Source organism: Alligator mississippiensis, chromosome 2 (assembly GCF_030867095.1).
Source record: "Alligator mississippiensis isolate rAllMis1 chromosome 2, rAllMis1, whole genome shotgun sequence".
Lineage (NCBI taxonomy): Eukaryota > Metazoa > Chordata > Crocodylia > Alligatoridae > Alligator > Alligator mississippiensis.
The window spans coordinates 199,280,409-199,300,620 of record NC_081825.1 but is presented as its reverse complement, the minus strand read 5'-3'; the positions used below and the strand labels follow the sequence as shown (position 1 = coordinate 199,300,620).

At 46.6% G+C, this 20,212-nt stretch overlaps 1 long non-coding RNA gene across 1 annotated transcript; it reads right to left on the bottom strand.

Moving 5' to 3' along the window:
- Nucleotides 1–1,406: 1,406 nt before the first annotated feature.
- On the bottom strand, nucleotides 1,407–20,206 carry LOC132248699 (uncharacterized). The gene is made up of 2 exons (XR_009460038.1): nucleotides 19,875–20,206; nucleotides 1,407–2,754 (listed from the first exon to the last, which is right to left on the bottom strand). It is a non-coding gene; the product is annotated as an uncharacterized LOC132248699 (long non-coding RNA).
- Between the last annotated feature and the right edge of the window lie 6 nt (nucleotides 20,207–20,212).

The window sequence follows — 20,212 nt, the reverse complement described above, 5'->3', positions numbered from 1 at the left end:
GGAACCCTCCAATTAAAGGATCCTCTGATTTGATTTGGATTCAGAGATTTGGCCACCAAATCGGGCCAAATCTCCACTGAATCAAATCAGGGACCGAAGCTTCGTACAGACCTACCAGATAACTCACCCCTGGATCTGACCCACAGAACCCAGGGAGTACCTTTACCTCACCAACTGCCAGATTTCCAGTTTTCAATTGCTGTTCATCATACAAATTTGCAACAGGGAAGCATTAACCCCTGCATGTCGGCCAAGCCAACAGAGTAGCTCTGGCCATCATGGTGAAAAGCCATGTAGGTCAGATCCAAAAGTGGACTGCCTGGCCCAAGGAGGCCTCATGGTCCAGATCTGGTATCCTAATGGTTTTCAGTCTCTATCAACAAGGAGTACATTTGAACTGGTAACATTTAAATGAGGAAATACTCCTTTTTGTTACAGTAGCAACTCATGGAATATCCAATGTGTCTCAAAATAAGAAAAAAAATCTAGTTGCCTTGAAAAGCTACATTTACTTAAATTGATTAAGGAATTAAAATCAGACAGTAAATATAATATTCACACTGAACAGTAATTAAAAGGAGTAAGTAAATTGACTGTCACAAAGGGTATGACATACCATAAAAATGTTATTAATATAATAGCTGCTTATTCTAATGCACGGTAAAAAATAGGCCTTTAATAATACATAAATAATTATATTTGTAGTTAGTAATATTTTGTTTAATACTAAAAACAAAATATTTGACCTGTTTCTTTGCCAGTTAACTGATGAACCTCAGAGTGAGTGTTCTAACTTCAGTGAGATTATTTTGGATTTATATCAGTTTGATTACCATGTTTACTCAAAACTAAATGAGACTTTTTCCCCCCATTCAAAAATTCTATTCTACGCAAAGAGCACCTAACATTTTGTACTCAATGTTATTGAGTGATTGCTTGTTAACAAGGTAATGCTGGGGCCTAATTTATTGTTAACCAGGAAAACAATATGAGAATATATTTATTCTCTTATTCAAAATGGGATCATATACACATTCTTTAGCATACCTCTAATGGTTTATCCCTTATAAACAGTGTGGTGTAGTATTGTCTGAATGGCAAATGATAATGGAAAAGTGCAGCATTTTATAATGCCAAGTAATTTTCCATTAATGCTTTAATATTCATCATATTCATCATGTTTCCATCCAGGAAGAGCACACACCAACTGCTGAAACTTCCTTAGCCTGACAAAGGGTTTTTGAACCCGAAAGCTTGCTTAATAACCATTCTCCAACCATTTGGGTTGGTCTAATAAAAGATATCAAATTCACCCAAGGAACCTTGTCTGTCTTAATATTCATCAGAAATATATTTCTACAAAGGTGAAAGAGATACAATTATAAACCACTCCAATATTGCCCAAATTGAAGAAGTGTAATTTATGGTCAGCTTTATTTGGGTAATTGTGATTATGAGAAATATTTCATACAGGGGCTGATTGTCACAGCAATTTGTTTTAGCATGCTGCTTAAACAAGATGCTCAGTGGAATTAAGAGCATTTAAAACTAGCAAAAGAAAATATTTTTACACAATCCATAATTAAATGGTAGAACTCACAGAGGTGGGATGTTATTGGGGCCAAAGGCTGAACAGGTCTCAACATTAAATACCTATATGGAAAATAAGAATATTTATATTTATAGTTGTATTAGGGATGTACACTGTTACACTGTAGGCCATGAGCCAGCTATTAACTGACAGGTTGGTTAAAAGGAGGGGTGAGGGGTTGTCTTTCTATCAGGTACTGTCTAGTTGTAAATGCTAGGGCTTTCACATCTTTTAAGCAGCAGTTGCTAGCTATTGGCAGGAACAGGATATCAGACTATGTTACCCAGTACAGCAATACCGTCAATCCTAAAGCACATGCGTAGGGATGTCACTTTACAAAGAAGGTGTGAACTAAATTTTCTGTGGCTCTTCCATTCCAGTGGATAATATTTAGTAGAACTATGCATCATTTATTTCCAAAAGTACAAGTACACTAAGGCCAAAGGTACATTTCTTATGCACAGATTATAAACATTGTGCACAGATTATGATATTGCTTAAATATTTTGCTGTGGACCTGTATAAATAAGACTCTGTGTGAAGTGTAGCAAGACTGGCCAATTAAGGCAACACTGGTTCAGATTCCATATGGTATGAAGGTAACAAATGTCCATGCTTAACATTTACTAAGCCCAGATAGTTACAGCTGTGACACCAGTGCACCTAAAATTTTGTACTCAAAGTGATTATTTGCCAAAAAGGTAAAGCTGGGGCCTAATTTATTATTAACCAGGGAAACAATATATACATATTTTTATTCTCATTTTCAGCAAACTGAAAAGCATTTTATTCTCATATTTAGCAAACAAAAACCAACTTCTGGGAAAATTACATGTGAAAGGCTCATAACCACGGTGCCAGCCACTAGGAGTGCCCTTTCTCTTGAGCCATGTCGCACCTGAGTCTATTTACCCTCCAAGACTTGCTGTTTGTACTGAGTTTTACCTCAGGAGGTGGTGATCAGTGGTCCCTGTATGGCCCAGGGCAACTTTATTGGCATGTCTTCTGTGGGGCTTCTCCTCCCCTACATGCCACCCCTTTCCACTTGGGTGTTTACGATCAGCTTGTGTGACACTCAGATGCAGTGATGGGGCCTTCTCCTCCTGTGCTGGGGCCCAGTAAGGATGACGGCTGTAGGGGGTCTTGCTGCTGTCCTGCATGCTCTAAAAATTACAACATAAATGAAAATCCAACTTAAATAACTCAGATGGTACAGTGAGTAGGGCAATGATGCCCCTGTACCAAACACTTTCTTTATGCATGTGGGTGCCTCACTGCTCAGCACGGCCTCCACTCACCCACCTTTAGGTTTGCAATGCCTTCCTGGTGGGCAGGCTTTCTGGTTCAGGTTCTGCCCATCCTACCACCCAGTCAGGCATGATAATGCTGCACCTTGCCATGCCTAGCCAAAGGTTACAGTGCCACCAGTCCCCCACCAGCAAACTCAAGGTCCAGGGACACTTTTCCGGGACATGTGGTGCCAGGGGGGCTCTGTGCCAGATTTTCCCCTCAGTGGATGCCTGCTGTGCCCACCAGGCAACCCTCTTCCAGCTCCATCTGACCTCTGTATTCCTGTGTGGGTCCCCATGGGTGCCAGAGAGAGGTGTTGGGTCTAGGCTATGCAACCCGCCAGCTGTGTCAATTGAGCTGGTGCTCAGTTGGGTCCCTGGTGCCCTGCCAATGACCAGAGCTTCCTGGGATTTCTCAGGGAACTTAGCCCTGGGGACAGCAACTGGCTTCCAGCCAGTAACAATGAGTGTGTCCAGGTTCTCCTCAGATGCTTCAGTGGAGGGACACATACATGCTGCTTTTCTGGATATACTAGCCCTGGAGGGAAGTGCTGGGTCCTGTCTGGCTGCAGGGAAAGCCTCCAGCTCTGCTGCTGGTACATCCATGTGCTCTCCCCAGGTTCCTTTAACCCTGGGGCCTCTGGGCCCTGGACCAATGAGCGAAACTCCTTCTGGCTGCATGGTGCTGGCTGGCTCGCCCACAGACCAGCCACATGGATACCAGCACTGCAGTAAGTAGGGCAGCCCATCACATTACATTTATTTCTTGCCTGCAATATTTATACAGAAAAATATCACTAAAAAATACACTTGATACACCTGATAGACTTAAAGAATACAATGAATATTCAGTATCTTTAAAAGTGATTTGGGGTTGGAGAAATAATGCTAGTAGAACCGATAGAAAACAAAGCGTTTGGTGCCAACCTCTGGACTTCCAGGACAGGAACAGATATTTTTATACTTTTACTGGTATAAGTGATTGGAAACCGGTCTAAACCTGTAACAGAATAGATGTTCAGCACACACTGGTTTAAAAATTACCCAGTCTAAGAAAGGCTTCCCCCTGCCTTTCTCCAATCAAAGAGCAAATGTATATTCTATTAGCTACCAATCTAAACTACGCTGCTTACAGAAAACTATATAACCTAGATCAATTCCACATTGAACTTTTGAGTGTCTGTACCTAGCCCCAGAGGCTCAGTAAATGTACATAGAGCTTGGTTTTTAAGGAAGTTGTAAGATAAAAGCAAAACTCTGATGGCTTAGATCCAAAGCCACACCTAAATGGTTAGTGATGTCCCTAAGAAGATCCTTGAAGGGCCCAGTCTTTCCGTGACCCCTTGCTGAAATTCTACCTAATTAGGAGGAATGATTAAGGGGTGATTTCTTTGGGGGGGTTTTCCGGTCTAAAGATTGCTAGATCATCCCTGCCAGAGATGACCTGTATGGAGCTCATAGAACATTTCTGAAGAGAAAATATGTACCACATAATCAATATTTTTTTTAAAGATCTTGTGAGGGTATCCCTACAGTCTACTAAAATGCCTTCACCTTAAGCCCATCAAATTGCACAAGCTAAATAGTGCATTATATTAACTATTTTTCTTCAACATAATATAAACACTTTCCAGCTGTCAATATAAACATGTTTTTCAAATGATGCTATGTTTCCCTCTGGTTAAAGGTGAAAAGAATACTTTTGTTTAAATGGAAAAATAAAGAGTTTCCCCAGTACTTAGCCCTTCTTTCTATTGCACAGATATAACAAATACAGAGTTTGCTACAAGCTAAAAAGGAAGAATTTGTGAAAACAGGCAGCAACTTATGGAACAAGGAAGGAGAAATCAGCAAATGATGCAGTATAGCGTTAAATTATTTTTGTATTTTAACAGGGCAGTGAGCAGAAAACAAGGTAGCTGATTTGGACAGGGGAAAAGGATCAGTGGCATCGGAGGATGAAAAGCCTAAAAGGCTGGCCCCTATTGTTCTAGACCAGTGGTGCTCAACCTTTTTGCTTGGCAGGACTGATGGGCATTGCCCAGTTCATCTATGGGCCAGATCCAGCCAGTGGTCCTGATCTGGTGGCCAGGGCAGGCACAGCGGGTCCCTATCCAGCCATGCAGATCAGACAGAGGCAGCATGGCACCAACCTGGTCCCACAGGGGAGAGGGGCTTGACCATGCCCTGCAGCAGGGAGGTGATACAGCCTGGTCCCATGAAGGGAATGATATGCAACCCAGCTCCAACCAACTGCATGGGGCTTAGGATTTGGGTATTTGGCAGGGGGAAGGGTGGTGTTATTAATTGCCACCGCCCCTCTGCAACCAAATTTCCTGACCCATGGGGAGCCCTGTGGGTCAGATGCAATAGCTCTACTGGCCACATTTGGCCCATGGGCCAGAGGTTGAGCACCCCTGTTCTAGAGGAAGGGTTATATGGTTCCAAACTGGAGATATCTGTGATCATGTTAATGCTTTTCTTTTAAGTTTATAAATGTTATATCAGCTAAGGAAAAGAACCTGCAACTGTCTTGTTGAGTCATTCCAGCAGATTGCACTGTATAAATACACTGTGGGTTGATTTAATGTTTATTCATGTACCTAAAAAAACATACCCCAAATCCTTTAATTGGCACATTCCCCACAGTCCAATTAGACAGCTCCAATTTAAGACAATTTTCATTTGTCAAGCTAGATGGTTAAGTTTGTACAGGTAGTATAGCCATCTCATTCCACCCTGTTTCTTGATGTAAAAAATGTCACTACTACTGTATGTGTTTAAATTGACTTTTTAGATATGTGAAGGCTGACAAAGTTGGTAAAAGCATCAAAGGTGAAGGTTTTGCAAACGATGTAGATTTTTTTCTTGGGTTTGCAAAATTTGTTGAACTTTTGCAAGCAACTTTTCTTGTAATTTTCAAGTAATTCCTTTTTCAAGGGAGATTATGCTTTAAAGAATGCATGGTTCTATAGATGAAGAGAACATCTGCTGCATATGGGTAGAAGACCACCCCTCCAAAGAAAATAGAAGATTCTATTGTATACAACCATTCTGTTTAGTTTTTTGATTATGTACTCTGATCCTTTCATATTACTTCTGCAAATCTTTTTTCTCTCCACTACCTTTCCTCCTATCTTTATATCGATTTTTTTAATTTTCTGTCTCTGCTGCTTTTTTCCATCTAGTCTTACCTAAACAGAATACCAAATGATATAATGTTCCATTTCAAGTCAAATGCCTAACTCCTGCTGTCAGGTGTTGTGAAGCTAGCAAAATAAGTTCATTCACAGTAAAGAGCTCTTGTGCCTTCTTTCATATGCTTAAACTTTCTCTAAAATGGAAAATTTGATATATTTCTTTGTGTGAGACTCTCATACTTGTGTAGCCTTCACAAGATTATTTTCTGTACCTTAACAAAGCCTGAACCTCATCTAGGATTGTTTTAATAGCCATTTTAATGGCATAAATCTAAAATATCTCTCAGGCTCTCAAGTGCAGCAACACGTGCTCAAGGACTGCTTTGAATCATCTGCCCAGCTAATTTGCAGGCCTGAGCACCCATGTGGTGGGTGTGAGTGGGTGCAACTTATTTCTCAGCAGCATGTCCATACTAAGTGCCTTGTATGGTGTTCTTTAGTATGATAACTTGTTCCACCCTGATTTCTCTTCTTATACTAGCCTTTAGCTACAATCATTAGCTGAAATGTGACACTGTGCAGGGATGTAAATTAGGTTTAGATTCTACAGGGCTGGACTGTGTTTTACCTTCACAGTTAGCAGCCCATATAAAAAATGGCTTAGATTGTATCTAAAGGATTTTTCTTCTTTTCTAAGTCCAGTGAATTCTAACTTAAGGAGCTATCATATCATAAACAGCAACAGCATGTCACAGAGATGGCACAACACATGGACAAATATGATAATTTTGAACAGTCTTCAAATACCTGAAGGATGATTAGAGGGAGAATGTAGATAGACTATTGTCTGTAGCTGTAGGTAGGGCCGTCCCAGGGTGGGGGGGGAACATGAATCAGGGTAACTGCCCAGGGCCCTGTGCTTTGTGGGGCCCCGCAGTCAGTTCAGTATAGGCCCCACTGCAGCTGCCACACCACCGCCACTGCCACTGCCAAACACTGTCAGCTCCAGCTGCTTGCCACTCCCAACTACCCTCCCCCCAGGCCCCACACAGGCTGATATGCCCTGAGCCCCGCACACCCCTAGGGATGGCTCTGGCTGTAGGGAACAAGGGCCAACGGCATCAGGCTTCAGCAGAGGAAATTTAGATTGGAGATTAGAAGGAACTTTCTGAGTATGAGCCTGGTCAAACATTGGAACAGGCTACCTGGAGAAACTGTGGACTCTGCATTCTTGGAAGTTTTCAAGAGCAAGTTGGACAGATTTTTGGCTGAGATGGCTTAGTCACGGATGATCCTGCCTCAGGTAAGCAGCTGGACTGCATGATCTTGTGAAGTCCCTTCCAGCCCTACTTTCCTATGATCCTACAGTGGTGGTAGGATGTATCAGAAACTATTTATTAAAGAGACAGTATATTCCATGCCTACAGAGAGGTAACTGATCTGAAGAAGCAGAGCCAAATCAATCGTAGCCTTTAATTTCTCTACAGCAGTGTTTTTCAACCTGTGATCCATAGACCACTGGGGATCCACAGACTATGTCTAAAGGGTCGATGAAAGATGACCATGATCAATCAGAAGTACAGGTTTCCCTTGCTTTATGCTGTACACGTGTTCCTGGAAAACAGCACATAACTTGAATTCGCATAAAAGGAACCCACTTTATAATCTAACAAAGAGAGATACGTTCCAAGACCTTAACTGTAGTGACCCCCAGGACCATTTCTACTACTTTTGCAAGACAATTTTCGTACTCACCAACAGCAGACAGTACACACAAGCACAGGGTGGTGGTGAATGTTACCGTAATGGGGATGGCAACTACAGAAACATGTATCGTAGACAATGAGTGAGGAGCACAGATCCACACAGGAGACTATATTTTGGTGCATGTCACTCCCACAATACACTGCACAAAGCAGCTGACTATGGGCTTCCACAACACTGATTGCATAAGACTGAATTTACCTTGCATATAATGATTTTTTGGTAGAAAAAGGGTTATCACATGAGAGATAATTTGCACATATAGAACCCACATGAAGCGAGGGAAACCTGTATGTGAATAACCACACTTACAATTCAAAGCAGTCTGCACCTCCATTCAACATTTTTTATTTTCCACAAATGAAAAAAGGTTGAAAACCACTGCTCTACAGCAGTGGTACTCAACATTTTGGCTTCACAGCTAGGTGAGTGGCAGGCTGAACTGGGCCCCATGAGCTAGGGCAAGATATCTGGTAAGAATGTTTACAATAAAAAATCACAAGTGACATCTCAAGGACAGTACTGGAACTGAAGATTACAGAAGAACATTTGCTGAATGCCAGAAGTGAAATAGAGTTGTACAGAAACTCCTTCAGGTAAGCTATGTATGGAACACCATATAAGGCAGTAATTTTCAACCAGGATGCCACAGCATCCTGTATTAGATCCTTTCAAGGGTGCTGCAGGGTGCCATAAAATGTTACCGCTGCTGGTGCACAAACATGATTCACAAGATAAACCTAGAAATTTAAAATAGGAATCCATAGTGTCAAAAACATTCTGACCAGTTGTGGTTGTTCTGTATGTATTGCAATAGAAGAATTTGCTCTACTGTTTTTCTGTAGTCAAAAAAGGAGTGAAAACTAAGAACTGGCATTTTCTGAGGGGTGCCTTGAATCTATTAAGGGGTGTCTCAAGTCTAAAAAGGTTGAGAACCACTGACATAAGTGACTAAAATGTGGCCCCAGATATGACAAGTGAAGTGCATTTCCATGCTGGCTGGTGGGATCAATGGTACGGGTTAAATATGTGACTCTGTATTGTTCCATAGCCTTATTTGTTCTGTCTTTTGTAGTAATATTAAAGAGTGATTTAGAAGAAAAGAGAACCAGCTCTCAGCAGATGCTGAACATCCTGCAGGCTCAAGCCATAAGCCCCTGGTTCTCTTCTGACTTATGAATGTGAATAGACTCACTCGAGTCAATGGGACAACCTATATGCAGTTACCTATATGTAGAATTGGCAGGATTTGATTTTTATCAGTAAACATCAATAAGCATCAATTTCACCTGACACTCACAGACCGCCAGAAAAATATTTCCATCGTTAATAATCAAAAAGAGAGAGGAAGAACAGAAGGAGTCACAGACTAAAGTATAGAGGGCCCATCTCTTTAAAGAGAAAAAAAGCTGATGGCCTAATGACTCATTAATTAAGCAATTAGCTGTTCGGTCACAGGTGGAAGGGGGAAAGAGTCTTCGAGCCTGACTGGAAACAGGCGGTGGAGGAAGGCATGTGAAGCAGCTGCAGGAGTTCCTGGTGCCTGAGTGGGACAACGCAGCTGCAGAGAACCAGGGAGAGACTGTAAAAAGAGGCAAAGCAGTCTACTGGTGAGACTGGTACGTGGAGAGAAAGAATCCAATTAGAAAGGATACAAGTTTTGGTGTTTTCTTGGCCTTTTCATTGTTTTTTTTTTCCATCCTGGGAGTGGAAGATCTTTACATTGTTAATTTAAATTGATAAAAACTGAAATAAATGCTTAAACATCAATATTATGTTGAATTTATTAAAAAATAAAAATAGGCGTCCACCCTGCAAATATGCATACAAATAGGCTTGGCAGAATTCTAAGTGAACAATCACAGTTTAAAAGGCAAGGATGGTGAACCATAAAGTGTATTTTCTTAATTTCACCAATTTATTTTATAATGTTTCCTACACTACAGTAGTAAATATTTTATAGTTTCCTTTCCTTTTTAATGTGATGTATAACAGTCTGCTAATATTACAGCCCATCATAATTTACTTACAAAAAATGGTATTTCTACCCACTTCCCAAAGAAGACTTAATAGAGATATCAAATTATAGAGGTTGCCACTGCACTTCCATTTGGGGAGCCTTTGCCCTAGTATACAATGCCTGTATGCTTGTGCTATAAACAATGTATGGGAATGTTTTCTAATTCATAGAAAATACAATCCCTGTTTTCATGTTTTAAAACATTGTAAGTACTCCTATTCAACTTTTACTACAAAAATGCTACATAGGGATTCTTTTCTGCATTTGAGATGTTTTAAAATCTTTTGCTTAACTTATACTGTGAAAGGTGTTTTTATACAACTTTAACTACCATCACTTCTGCGAGAGTAGATCTCTGTGCACACAAGTAAGTTCTAGTAAGACTAGTACTGATTTCTACTGGCTGACTACACAGATCTGCTTTTGTGGATTCCCATGCAGGCTATTGCTGTAGAGCTCCTAGCAAAGGCTGTCTCCTCATAAAACAAATGGGGGAAAAGCTGTTGTCTAACTCAAGAATTATAAAAGAAACTAAAATTTCTAAATAAATAGGCCTACTATCAGGCCCAGGCCTGATCTTCCCCTCCACCCACCGCTGCAGCAGGGAGGAGGGGAGCAGGCCCAGACCCCAAGCAGCGGGAGGGAAGGAGGGAGCAGGCCCAGACAGTGGGGGGGGCGGGGGGCCATGGGGCTCCGTCCCCGTCCACTCCACCCCCATCATCCTTAACAGGCAATTGGCTAGTGTGCATGTGTGTGTGTGTGTGTATATATATATATATATATATATATATATATAGTAAAAGCTCCGGTAAACGGCACCTTACAAGCCAGCATGCTCTGTTAACCAGCATGCCAGCTTGTAAGGTAAAGTGAAACCGGAAGTGCCCACCATGGCACTTCGTTTCTCCAAACCCCCGCAGCCCGGGGCAAAGCAGCCTGTGCTGCCGAGCCCCCATGACCCAGGGGCATAACAGGCTGCGTGGGGCCTGCCAACCTGTCCCATGGGGCCCGCAGGGCCCATGGGAGGGGCAGCAACGCCCCGGACGCAGTGGGAGAAACGGTGGCCCAAACAGGCAAGGATGCCTGTTTGGGCCACTCAATTAACCAGCGTATTTTGTTATCCAGCATCCCCCATTCCCAGAATTTTACTGTGCTTTTACTCTGTGTGTGTGTGTGTATGTGTATACACACACACACACACACACACACACACACACACACACACAATACATAGTAGAAGATAATAGAATTTGACATGAGAATTATTTTTAATATTTCTTTTTAGCAGGAAGAGACCCATCTGGTATAAGTACCTTTCCAGTAAAGAGGGAATGCAAAAAAGACCTAAACTAGAGATGAGCAAAATACAGCCCGTGGGATGCACCTGGCCCACCAGGCCATTCTATCCTGCCCATGGGGCCCCTCAAAAAAACCATTATTACTAGCCCACGGCTGCCCTTCTGAAAGCCGTCAGGAGGTGGGCTTTCAGAGGTCATGCACCATCAACCAGGCGGGTTCTGTGCCTCCACCTCCATGCGGCTCCCAGCACTCCAGCTGGGAGCTCCATGTAGAGGCACTGAGCATGATGGCATGCAACTGGACAGATGGTGAGTGGGAAGGGGTGCTTCTGCCTGCATTGCGGGGGAAGGGTTTGCGGGTAGGTGTGGGGCTTGTGGGTGGGTGGGGTGGGGTGGGGTGGGGTGCTCCCCCCCCCCCCCCCCCCCCATGGTGCACAGCCCCTGCCACCACCACCAGCAGCAGGTAACAGGATTTCTGGGCATTCATGGCCCATGGCAGGCAGAGTCCCTCAGCAGTGTGTGGCTCTGGCTGAATCCTGGGAGCTGCACATGGTGGCATGGAGTAGGCTCAACCTGACCAGGCCTGCTGGCGCGCATCTTCAGACCAGACCAGGCTGGGTCCATACCAGCATGTGGGGCTCCTGGCATGGTAGCAGGGATTGCTGGTGCCAGGTCGGGCCAGGCTGGATCCATGCCTCCACGTGCAGCTCCCCGATGGAGTGCTGGAAGCCCCATGTGGAGGCAGAGAGCCAGCCTGACCCAAATTTTTGCACCAGTGGGCCAGGCCAACCCCATGCTGCCAAGTGCAGCTCCCAGAACTAAGTCAGAGCCGCCCGCCACTGGGGAGGTCTGCCTGCTGTGGGCCATGAGCACCCCGAGGGCCTGCTGCTTGCAGCTGCCGCCGCCAGCAGAGGCTGTGCACCACGGGGGGGGAAGGACATGTAGCAGGGGGAAACCATACCCACCCACAAACCCCACATATACGCACACACCCCCCATAAACCCCACACCCACCCAGCCCAAAAACCTCACACTCCCACACCCCCTACAACCCCCACACCTCCTGCACATAATATACAAGAGTAAGACTTTATTTAGAGCTATTATTCATTGATTCACAGACATTAGGGGCTGGAAGGGACCTCACAGGATCATCGAGTCCAGCCCTCCGCCTTAGACAGGAAGTCTGCCAGAGTCAAATGATCCTAGCAAGATAATCATACAAACGCTTTTTAAGAGAGTCCAGAGTAGGTGCTTGCACTGCCTCTGGGGGGAGTCTGTTCCAGACCCTGGACATTTGAACTGCAAAGAAGTTTTTCCTTATGTCCAGTCTAAACTGGCCTTCCAGAAGATCATAGCCATTAGACCTTGTTAACCCTAGGGGAGCCCTGGTGAACAACTGTTCTCCCAGATCCTGGTGCACCCCCCTTATATACTTATAGGCTGCCACCAAGTCCCCCCTGAGCCTTCTCTTCTCCAGACTGGAGTCCCATGTCCTTTAGCCTCTCCTTGTAAAGCTTGCTCTCTTGGCCTTTGATCATGTGAGTGGCTCTCCTTTGGACTCTCTCAAGCATACCCATGTTCCTCTTGATGTGGGGGCTCAGAACTGGACACAGTACTCCTGCTGGGGCCTCATTGGGCGTGTCCACATGAGCGCGCACATGCCTCTTGCCCCTCCTCAAACCCCTTTGAGGTGGGGCAACAGGCATGTGTGGGAACAAAAAAAATGTTCCCCATGCTGCAAGGTCTAAAAAAAGTGCTTCGCAGAAGAGCGGAGCAAGGCATGGTCCCAGCCCGTGCCTGGAGTCAGCAGGAGTCAGTCCTCTAGAAGAGATACTTTGGTTTCGGCCAGAGTGTCTCTTTGGAGCTCCTGCTGCCCCTAGCCCCCAGCACTGTCCAAGGTAAGTTGGGAATCGGGGTGGGGAGTTTATAGGGGTGGGTGCTGGCCTGGGGCACCCACCCCTATAAACAAGCAGCTTCAGGGCCAGCAGGATCCAGCTGGGCTCCACACAGTCCCCACACACCGGGCCCAGTCCTCCTGCTATAGAATGGCTCGGCTGAGCGACAGGACCCAGCTGGGCCTGGCACGTGGTCTCCACGTGCTGAGCCAGGTCTTGCTACCATGGGCCTAGCCCATCTGGGCAGCAGAAGGGCCCCAAGACCTGGCTGAGCCTGGCACACAGTCCCCACATGCTGTGCCGGGTCCTGTCACCATGGGCCCAACCTGGCCTGGTGGCAGAGCAGCCCCAAGGGTGGCATAACCCGGCTGGGCCTGAGGTCCCCGCGTGCCACGCTGGGTCCTGCCACCATGAGACTGGCCCGGCTGGGCGGCAGGAGCAGCCCCAGGGCCGGCAGGACCCAGCTGGGCTCGGCGCATGGTCCCCTCGCTGCTGTGAAAGGTCAATTATAGGCCCTGGGCGGGGGGGCTGTGGCCCTCCATGGTGCTTGGGACCCTGGGTGTGGGGGCTGGGGCCCTGTGGGGGATAGGGGCTGTGGCCCTCCAAGGGGGAGCTGGGGCCCTGTGTGGGGGGACATTCCATGCGCTGTGGGGGGAGGGGGGGCTGCACCCTGTGGGGGCCAGGGGACCCACCCCTCCTGAACAACCCCACCCCCAGAAGGTTCCCCACACCCACAGTCCCTACAGAAATTGCCCCACACCTACCCACAGACCTACCCACATCCCTCCACACACACCCACCTGCCTTCCCCCACACCCCTTCCCACCCTCTTCCTTCAAACACCGCATCCTCCCATCACACACCCATCATGCGTGAAGAAAACCAAAAGCACACATCAACATATATAGGTATTTAGAATTTATTTTTTCATGATGGTAGAGACACTGGTAGGCTTCCAAATTGCTTTTATATTGTAAATATACCAATAAAGCATTACCCAACTGATCACTGACTCTCTGTCTAGGGGGGGGGGGGGTGTGTGTGTGTGTGTGTGTGTACAGTGATTTTTTTGTTTTAATTGTGGAAGAACATGGATTTGGGGGTATTTTTAAAAATGGATTTGGGATGCTGCTGCAGCAGTCTAGCTGGCACAAGGGGTAGTGTCCCCATGTACCAATTGGCTGGGCCCCAGAAGCTCCTGAGAATGAGTAGCCCTGAGCTGCTTGCCAGGGCAGCTTTTTGTATGGATGGGGGCAGGATAGGGAACCTTTTTATACTGCTGGGGAGAGCACAGGTGCTGGCTCTGGGCTCTAGATCCCCCTGGCTACAGATCTGGAGGGAGCCAGGCAGGGTTATTTTGCCCCAGGTGGCACAATTTGCTCCACAACAAAATGCATGTTCGAGCACATGTGCTGAGGCAAAAAGCCCTGGCTCAAATTTGCACGGCTTCCATTAGAGCTGCTGCAAGCACACGTGCTTGCATGTGTAGGTGTGCCCACTAAGGTTGAGTAAAGTGGGAGGATGACGTTCCTGGTTTTGCTTGAAATGCATCGGTGAATGTATGCCAGGGTTTGGTTTGCTTTGCCAGCTACGGCATCACATTGGTGGCTCATATTCATCTTGTGGTCAATCAGGACCCCCAACTCTCTTTCGGTCATAAGCCTACAAGTATGATGCTGATTTTTCCTCCCAAGGTGGAGCACCCTGCACTTCTCTACATAGAATGCCATCAGATTTTGGTTCGCTGACCTTGCAAGCATGTCCAGGTCGGCCTGTATCCCCAGCCTATCCTCCAGCGTGACTGCCTTTCCCCACAATTTAGTGTTGTCCATGAACTCTGCCAGTCCACATCCGATACCCGAATGCAGATCATGAATGAAGATATTAAAGAGCACTGGTCCAAGTACTGAGCCCTGAGGGACACCACTGGTCATAGCTTCATAGATTCTTGGGTCGGAAGGGACCTCAGTGGGCCCCCTGCCCCTGGCAGGCAAGAAAAGGTTCACCAACCTGGAGTCATGTGATCCCAGCCAGGTGCCTGTCCAGTCTCCTCTTGAAGACCCTCAAAGATGGGGCAAGCACCACCTCCTTTGGAAGCCCATTCCAGATCTTGGCAACCCTGACCATGAAGAACTTTTTTCTAATGTCCAGTCTAAACCTTCTCTCCAGTAGTTTATGGCCATTGTTCCTCGTTGTTCCAGGGGGTGCCCTGGTAAACAAATCGTCACCTACTTCATGTTGCTCTCCCCTTATGAATTTGTACGCTGCCACAGGGTCCTCTCTCAGCCTTCTCTTGGAGAGGCTGAAGAGGTTAAGGACCCTTAGCCTTTCCTCGTAGGGCCTTCCCTGCAGGCCTCTAATCAGATGAGTGGCTCTTCTTTGTACCCTCTCCAGGTTGTCTGCCTCCCACTTGAACTGTGGCATTCAGAACTGGACACAGTACTCCAGCTGTGGCCTGACCAGTGCCGCATAGAGAGGGAGAATCACCTCCCTGGACCTGTTCACCTTACACCATGTTGATTTGCTTCCGTCAACTAATACTCTTTGGGTCTGACCCCAGAGCCAGTTCCCCAACCATCAGACCATGAGATGGTTGAGGTGTCAGTTCTCCAGCTTAACCATGAGGACATCATGGGAGACCAAGTTAAAGGCTTTCTTGAAATCCAGATATATGACATTAACCTTGTCTCCCTTGTCCAGGCAAGGAGTCACCTGGTCGGAGAAGGAGATGAGGTTGGTCAGGCAAGACCTTCCAGCAACAAAGCTATGTTGGCTGACACTCAAAAAGTTGTCTTCCATTAGCCTGTTGCTGATGGAACTTTTGATTTTCTCCAGGATTTTCCCACGGATGGATGCCCGCCTGTAATTCCCTGGATCTTCCTTCCCTCCTTTGAAGATTGGGACCACGTTGGCTCTTTTCTAGGCTTCTGGTACCTCTCCTGAGCACCTCGTGTTCTCATATATCTTTGCCATAGGGCGTGCTATGATGTCCACCAGGTCCTTCAGGACTCTTGGGTCTGGGCTTGTGGACTTACGGATGTCAAGCCTCTCAAGGTGTTCCCTCACTTGATCTACATCAATTGTCGGCCCATCTCCCTCCCCCTGGATGCTTTGTGTCCTGTCCAACAGGGTGACCCCCATGGGCAGGTGGAAGACCGACAGAAAGTAATCATTTAGGAGACTGGCCTTTTCCTGAGCATCAGACATCAGCTGCCCCATTTGATTTAACAGGGGCCCAATGTTGCTTTTGTTCTTTCTCCAGTTGTCCACATATCTGAAGAAGGACTTTTGGTTGCCCCTGATTCCCATGGCTAGCCTAAGTTCGGTTTCTGCTTTGGCTTTTCTGGTCTGCTCTCTACAGATGCAGGCTGGTATTGTATAGTCCTTTTTGGTGATGATTCCCACTTTCCATCTGTTGCAGGCTTCTGAGTGCCTCTTCTTGAGTCCGCCTATTGGTGACTCTGCCCTCCTGTGATGGGCCAACCGCCCGCCTTCTCGCCTGCCACGCCTTGATCTCAATTAATTAATGGACGTTAATTAGTGGGAAGCTGCCTATTGCCCCGGTGCCAGGGGGCGCTATCTACAGCTCCTTTTCCTCCCCTACACTGCAGCCCAAGCCTCGTGGATGATACTGACGTGGTTTGATCTGGGCCTTGATATAATTTGGCCCTCCCCTTGCCCCCTCTCTGGGGCTTCTCACTGCCCCCCTCTGGGGCTGGGGTTCCCACACTGCTGTGGGTCCCCTATGAGGCCTCCTCCATCCCCTATTAGCCTCACCCAAACCGCCGGTCCAACAGTAAACACAAAACACAAACCCCTGGGATATAACAATATCCAAGCCGCCCAGCTAAAACATCATTCAGCTAAAACATCCTTCAATTCCTACCGGGGGATACTCCGCCCCTTAACAGTCTCATGAGCTGGTTGAGCAGTCTGTCCTCTCCCCTTCGCTTGTCCGACAGAGCTCCCTTTTCCCTTAGCTGCCAGCAGGGAACTGCCCTCCTGGCCTCAGGCCTGGGATTTTATGTGGGAGCCAGGCCCTGCCCCTTCCGGTCAGCTGACCAGGTGCGGGTGCAGCCAACTCCTTCCTTAACTGGTTGTCCCGGCAACCAGCACCTGGGTTCCTGCCTCTACTCTGAGAGTAGCAGGCACCTTAGTGTCCTGCTACAGCTTCTCTTTTTAGTTTCAAGAGGTCCAAAAGTTCCCTATTAAGCCAAGGGGGGTTCCTAGCCTGCTGACTGCATTTCCTGCAGGACAGAATGGATTTTCCTTGTGCTTCAAGGATTATGTTCTTTAGGAACAGCCATTCCTTGCGGACTCCCCTTTCTAGGAAGCCATGGTCTCTTAGTGTCTGACTGACCAGTCTCCTGAGTTTGTGGAAGTCAGCCTTCCCAAAGTTAAGGATTTCTTTTTTAGTGAGAGATTTGCCCGCCCTGTGCTGGACAGAGAAAGCAATCAGATCATGGAGAGTGATTATGCAATCAATCATCTCTATACATACTATGCAAAAACCCCCGTAACTCAGGACAGCAATATATTTTTAAATAAAAATAAAACATGTTATAGTAGACGTTTGTTTTTTAGTATATGATTTTTTTTTTCTAGTTCCAAGATGACAACCCCCTCTCCTGCCATTCCCAAACATAGTTCTTCTGAGGGCAACGAGTGGAACTTCTGATGGAAAAGATCAGGGGTTAAGGGTGGGACTTTTGGTCCCAAGATGGCAATTGGGGGTGGGGCATCTGTCAAGGGCAGGGCTAGCTTTGGGGCCCTTGAAAACTCACCAAAAGTCATTAAGTGGCCCTCCAGCCAAAATAATTGCCTATCCCTGACTTAAACCTTGCATAAATCCTATGACACAATAGTTTGTGGTCTTGAGAGCCTCTTATAAAGTATTTGGTACAAGGGTTTTTTTAAAGAAAATTAGAGGCTGTTGTAAAGTCACTTGTTTGGACTTCAGCAGTAGAGTCCAGAAGTGATTGTATCACTTTCTCACAAACTTTTGCATCAAACTCTGAAGTCATATGAACTACTAGAAATATACCATAGGGGAGGCAGTATGTCCAGAACTAGCACAGAGTCTGAAGTACCTCATTAACACAACTATATTGCCTCTCATTTAGGAGGTAGAATGTACAGAGCAGGGGAGAATGTTTGAGGGTCCTCACAGACTTAGAGAAGAATGCAGTACATTTGAAAGCTTGTTTAAGCCAAACATGCAGCTGATCTAGTAAAAGCTATAACTCACAAAACTCCTTGCCTCACATATTTCCTGGGCCATCACAGCTACATCACTCCAATGATGCCATGTCCTAGTGCAGTAATTTTCCAGGACAGACTTGCCATTAGAAATTAGAGCCCATTCTTTAGGTAGAGCTGCTCTTTAGGGAAAAGGCATCTGTATTGGGCCATCATTCCTGGAAGGAGTATTACCCTGTATTTTGCTGAACTATGTCTGTTCAAGGACTAGTTTAGGCAGAGGCTGAGTAAAGGCATAGGTTGCAAAGCCTCAAATGTTTACTGTCATATACTAGATTAATACAGGTGTCCCTCGGTTTATGCAGGTTCTGTATGCGCCAATTTGCTCTTTCTTTTTATACCAAAAATGTATTATATGCAAGGTAAATTCACTCATGCAATCAGTGTGGTGGAAGCCTGCAGTCAGCTGGTTTATGCCGTGCATTGCAGGAGTGACACGCACCAAAATATAGTCTCGTGTGTGGATCTGGGCTCCTCACTTGTTGTCTGCAACACGTTTCTGTAGTTGCATCCCTGGTATGATAGTGCCCCACACTTGTGTATATTGTCTGCCGTTGGCGAGTACCAAAAATTGTCTTGTAAAAGTGGTAGTAATGGGTCTGGGGTACAGACAGGCCTTAGAACATATCCCTATTTGTTAAATTGTGAAGTGGGCTCCCCTTATGTGAATTTGAGTTATGTGCCATTTTCCAGGAACGCCTGCACAGCACAAAGTGAGTAAAACCTGTACTGGTGTCCAAATGGGATGCTAAGGTTGGAGGAAAAGCCAGTGATATTAAGTATGTCTTAGCATGCTTCGCAACTTTTAATGTAGCTGACAAATGTTGGTTGCCTTGATTGGTTTTACACATTTTGTGTATGCTCACCCATTAATCAAGCTGCAAAATTATAACTATTCATGAAAGTCTGACATCCATATTGGACTAATTTTTACAAGTCGAAACCTTCCCAATTGTCCCTGAAATCAAGTTCTCTTGCCAGGCCTCCACATGGGCTCAAGCTTGTCCTTCTGTTATTGCATCCCCCTCTCCAAAAAGTGAAGGGAAAAACAATTAGCTGCAAGAACGGACACGCTCAGAGGCCTCTCCTGAGCATCACCAAATCATAAAACTACATTAGCCAGCAGATCTCTGAGGACATTCCCGGCACAGCCGGGATGCAGTCTGCTGGGCTCTCGAGGGTGGCAGCAAAGCCACCGAGGAGGACATGATGCCTCACTGGACAAGACCGTCCGATCCTCGAAACAAATCAAAAGGATGGGTCATGTAAGGTCCTGTCCTAAAAGTAAATAAAAAGGATGCGTGAGGAAGCATTGGCTGTTTTATTTTTAGCTCGAATGAAATCCTTTATCCTCCAGCAAGGTGGAGGCATAAAAACGTGTACTTCCTCTGTGGCAGAATAGGAGAAAAATGCCCTCCTGGAGCCAGGCATGAAAACACGCTTCCCCCCCTGCTTTTCCAACCCTGTGGAGACCATGCAAACGGCACGCAAGCTCAGGGGCTCTTCAGGCAACAGCCCCCCGCTTGATGGCCGGGACATGGCAGGGCAGGCCTCCCCCCGGGCCACGTGCCCAGCGCACTCCTGGCGGGCCGGGCCGGGCCGGCTCCCCGCTCACCTTTCTGCAAGCATGGCCGGGCGCCAGGCATTGTGTGGCCACTGCAGAGGCGCGGGAGAGGGAGAGGGGGGTGCATTGTAGAGGGATAAGGCTGTAGGTGCAGTATAACCCCCGCCACGCTCCCCAGGCAGAGATGCCCTCCGTGCGGCCCCACGCCCCAGCCGCACCGCTGCAAAGACAAGAGCAAGCAGGGCACAAACAAGCCGCCTCCATTGCCGGGCTGCGCCACTTGCGGAACCGCCTGCTCTGCCCTCCCCGCACAGACAATCCGTTGGCGTAGCCGGCTTCGCGAATACCGCTGCTGCACTGCGGCGGTGCTGCTGCACAACCAAGCTTCC